The sequence below is a fragment of the Cavia porcellus genome, unplaced genomic scaffold (assembly GCF_034190915.1).
Source record: "Cavia porcellus strain 051 isolate PalLab524CR breed Dunkin Hartley unplaced genomic scaffold, mCavPor4.1 scaffold_13, whole genome shotgun sequence".
Classification (NCBI taxonomy): domain Eukaryota; kingdom Metazoa; phylum Chordata; class Mammalia; order Rodentia; family Caviidae; genus Cavia; species Cavia porcellus.
This window is the reverse complement of record NW_026947496.1, coordinates 9,924,882-9,929,690: the sequence shown is the minus strand read 5'-3', so window position 1 is coordinate 9,929,690 and position 4,809 is coordinate 9,924,882. Positions and strand designations below refer to the sequence as shown.

General features: G+C 47.3%; 1 pseudogene; it reads right to left on the bottom strand.

Annotated features, from left to right (window-relative positions):
* Nucleotides 1-3,724: 3,724 nt before the first annotated feature.
* LOC100716908 (transforming protein RhoA-like) lies at nt 3,725-4,597 on the bottom strand (annotated as a pseudogene).
* Between the last annotated feature and the right edge of the window lie 212 nt (nt 4,598-4,809).

The following is a 4,809-nucleotide window of genomic DNA, read 5'->3' as shown; positions in this document are numbered from 1 at the left end:
CACAGGTGCTACTCGAACACTCTGCCGCTTTACAGAAAGGGCCTGAGCATGTGTGGGCTCAGGCATGATGGTGTCACTGGACACACAATGTCATTTCACACGTGTGATTACATTACGTCTAGCCTAAAGCTCGAGGGGTGTTGTAGATGTAATTAAAATCCTTGTCTAATCAGTTGACTTGGAGTTAATCAGAAGGGCAGTTCCCCGGGGTGGACCCGGCCTAACTAGTTGACCCTTTGAAAGGGAGGGTCCAGGAGAGGGATCTGGAGTGGCAAAGGCCCTCCAGGCAATAGAACTGTATGCTGTGGACCAGACTGGGCCACATGGCAGGAGCGAGCAGGTAGCTTTGGGGATTGAATGGCTTCTGTCCTGCAACAGAAATCAGGGACCTGATTTCTACTAGCAATAAAGTGAGTTTGGAAGGGGCCACTGTTCCTGAAACAAGATCGTGGCCCTGTCTCCTAAATCTCGTCCTGCTGAGGTCCTGCAGGGGACCTGCTGGGGGACCTGCTTGGGTCCCCAGCTCACAGGAGCTGTGAGTCCATGTGTTTCTTAGAAGCTAAATCAAGGTCATTTGTGAGGCAGCAGCAAAGGTATGCAGAGCCCTCCCAGCTGCCTGCTGGTGCCCATCAGGCCTCTGCTGTGGGAGCTCTTCACAGCGGGCGTGGAGGTCAGCCATACCCACCCAGGAAGGAGCATGGTATAGATGACGGCTGCATACACCCTTGTTTTATTTCGATTAAATAAATATGAAGCTGAGATTATCTGAAGGAGGAGGCCCTGTGGTTTTGTGTTGTACAAAACACACATGAGACAAGGGCATGGGGCTTATAAAGTGTGTTTCAATGGTTCACACTGACTCTTTCACACGTGCACGCAGAGGAAGGGATCTCTCCTCATGTGCCAGGCAAGCACTTTTCATTATGTCTGCCAAGGATGGGGAGAGAGCTGTGTTGTGTCTGGAGCTAAGAGACAGAAGTAGAGCCTGAAAAACAGGAACGAGAGGATGTGGGCAGTGTGGGCTTGTGACTGTGGGCAGTCATGTGGACCCCAGCTTCTGCACTTAAAAAAGCTGGGGATCAGTCTGCAGCTGAGAGATGAGTACTTTCAGGGACTGTGATTCTCTCATTAGAGGCTGCACCTGTATTTCCAGCTGAGATTTTTTTTCCCCAGAACAGAGGTTTTCCCCCCAGGGACCAACATTTCTGCAGTTCCCACAGCTGTTATCCTGCTGAAGCCCAGACTGAGCTAGGCGCCAGGAGATGATGCTGGGTTCTGAGTCCTTGTGAAGCCAAGACCTGCACATCGCCTATCAGGTCCATTATAAGACAGAGGATCAGTGACTTAGTGAGAGGACATGGTCCACGCCATCTGTCATAGCAGCTTTAGGAGCTGGGTGGCGGGGTGAACAAGTTCCTTGCTCATGGAGTAAATGTGCGAGGGCTCCTCCATTTCTGTCTTCCTGAAAATAATTTTTCATACATTTGTTGTCACAATGGTTTATAAATAGGAAGTTTTAGTCAGTTTTATAATCACTGAGATACAATACCTGATGCCTACAATTTAAAGGAAAGATTTATTTGGCTCCTGGTTTCGGGGGGTTCAGTCCACAGTCTGTGGACTCTGAGGTGGAAACATCGTGGGGGAAGGGCAGGAGGAGCAAAGCCACTCAGTTCACTGTGGGCCAGAAGCAGAGCGGGCAAACAGTGTCAGAGAGGAAGGAAGAAAGGACCAGATGTGGCACCCAAGAGCACCTCTGTGAACCACCAAGACACACCCGAAAGCATTCTGATGAATCCCCTCAGCGGGTCTCAAACCAATCCCCAGACACAGGTAAGCTGCAGCTGTACAGAAAGCAGATCGTACCATGGTGCCACCATAAAGCCAATGTCTGCACGTCTCACCGAGCATAAGCTGCCAAGCCCTGACCTGACCCCAGAGCCCCTCACTTGCTCACCTCGTAGGGGCCACCCTGGCTCCTGTCCCAGGTCCTGAGGCCCTGCCCTTGCTGCCCCTTGTGCCACCAAACCACAGAAGGAGTCTCCTCACATGCCACTGAGGGAAGGAGGGCGGCTGAGAAGCGCTTCAAGTGGAAATGAGACACGGTGGTGTAAACTCAGGTCAGGCACGAGCATCCCTGGGTGCCCACGATGGCCAGGACCACTGTGAATACCCGGATGCTCAAACATCCAAGTCCTTATCCATGTACATTAATGTAATATTTATACAGAAACTATGCACATCTTCCTGTACCTCCTTTAAATCATCCTTAGGTTATGTGTAACACAGTGAAAATCCTATATAAATGGTTGCATTCCTTAGGGGATAACAAAAAAGAATTTGTACAGTCACACCTTAAAAATATATTTTTCAATCTGAGATAGATTGGATTTGGAAATGAAGAACTTTTGAATATGGGGAGGAACTGTGAATATAAAATAAACCTATTCTCTTTATAAGTTAATTATTTTAGTTATTTTCTTATAATGACAGAAAGCTGACAAACACAGTGGTGCATATGCTAATAAAGAAATTTAATTCCTTTTTTTCCTATAAAGCTTTAGTCTAGCTTTTCAAAATCTTAAAATTTAGTTTCTTAAAAACCTAATTCTACTGACTAATTACTGATAAATACCTAAATGTGTAATACTACATAATTAAGTATATTCATCTACATGATAGAATCTGTTGTTTTTGTTTTATTTTTCTTTTGAGACAGGGTCTTGCTATGTAGTCCAGGCTGGCTCTGAACTCATGGCAATCCTCTTGCCTCAGCCTCCTGAGTGTTGGTATTATATTGTGCACCACCATGCCTAGCTTAGGTGATAGAATTTGATCCCTTCCTGACCACTATAGAGTGTACTCACGAGACATTTAACAGGGTGTAGGATGAGACTAAGTATTACCCTGCTCAGTGCTAGGACTTGGACTGTAGACTGTCACTAACTACCATGGTCTCTTTTAATTTTCCATCGGACTTTATTTCCAAATACACTTTGTTGTTTTAAAAAAACAAAACAAGGGCTGGGGATTTAGCTCAGTGGCCTAATGCCTACCTGGTAAGCCTAGGGTTTTGAATTCAATCCCCAGTAGCCCTGCACCCCCCAAAAAAGGAAAGTTTAAAAAAAAATCAATACATTCTCTGTAGTGATAACAAGTATCCCAGTGTTAGAGAATCCAAGTATACAAAAAAAACTATGTCTGGTCTGGGGTGGATAGATTTATTTTTGGTAGCATACATTAATTGGCGCTAATCACATGGTAACTACAAAGTCACTAACATGAAACCACGGAACTGTAACTCTGCCACGCTGCACGGACTTGGGGCTTCTGGCTGGGTGTGTTTTCAAAAGAACCGGATGCCCATCCCAGAGCTATGCCAATGAACTCCACGAGGAGTGAGGCTCCTAGGTGTGGACTCGGCAGAACCCCCTGCAACCGACAGATTATAGAGGCAGGACATGTTATTATACAATAGTGACAGCCTAGTTCCCAAAAGTTACCAGCTGTCTCTAGAAAGCAGAAGTAAAGGAATTCTCTGAATTAGCGTCTGGTGTGTCAGGTGGAGGCAGAAAGGGCTGTGGGAGCAGTGCTGGAAGGACCCTGGCAGGTCGGAGGGGATGGACATCATCAATAGCCATTACTGGCTTCTCAATACTGGTAGCACGATGACTTCCGATCAGTAATCTTAGGTAAATTATCAATAAATGGAAAAGACCTGTAATCATTCACTGAGATTAATACACAGCACTTCAAAATTAATTTCATGAGGGTTGTGCTCGCAGCAAAGTTTCACAAGACAAGGCACTGCTGTTTTCTTTCCACGTCTGGCTTGTGGAGCAGCTCTGTGGCCTGTTCACAAACCTCTCCCACTCCATCTTTGGTCTGCACTAGACACTCCACGTGTCCAGAGGTGCCAACCCTGTTCACCGTTCCTCTGCCTCTTCAGGCTTTACTGGCTCCTGCTTCTTTGCTGAAGATCCTACTAGTTCCCTAGCAGGATAATGGGTACATTGGGATAGAAAAGCTTCACTGCTGGGGTCCATTTTCCTGGGATCTTTTCTAAACTATCAGGGCTGTCAGTGGAGAAACACATCAGAATGAGAGAGGCCTTAGGGGATCCTCATCTTCCTGTCCAGCCGTGTCCCACAAAACCAACTGTACCTGCTTTCTGTCCACTTTGACCTCTGCCATGTAGTTCTCAAAACTGCAGGAATGTACACTTCTAGGAACTGGTCCTTGCTGGCCATGGTGGGCTAGCATGTCTGACCACAAGCTCAACCACTGACAATTACCAATTTCTTTTGGATGGCAGCCTTTGCTTATGAATATGCTGCAAAACTCATGGCCTGTGTAGCAAACTTTAGTATAAAACACCTTGAACTTCTCAGATGAAAGGGTCAGCGATGACCCCCAAGTCCAGCCTCTTCACGCTGAGGATTCCTGCCCACTGGTTGCAGGATCGAAGACTAGTGTGGACAGTCTCAAGGCGAAGGTGGACTGTGGAGGGCACTGACAGAGGGCGACGGGCTTTGAGGGTGGGCGGTGGCTGGAGGGCCACCAGGGGTCTGTGAAGAATGTTTCCCAGCAGACGCATCTCTCGATATACAAAGGTTTGAGTGACTTTTAAGGTGGTTGCAGAGTCACAGCAGGATCAGTGAAGGGAGGGAGGAGAGCTGCAGAGAAAACGTTTGCTTGTAGCTGAGCCAAATCCACAGGCATGATGTTCACGGTGGCCGTCCCAGGGCGGTGGTGTCTACTCACTGTTTAACTTCAAGCAGAGCCGGCCAGGCGGGGCCCTGGTTCTCA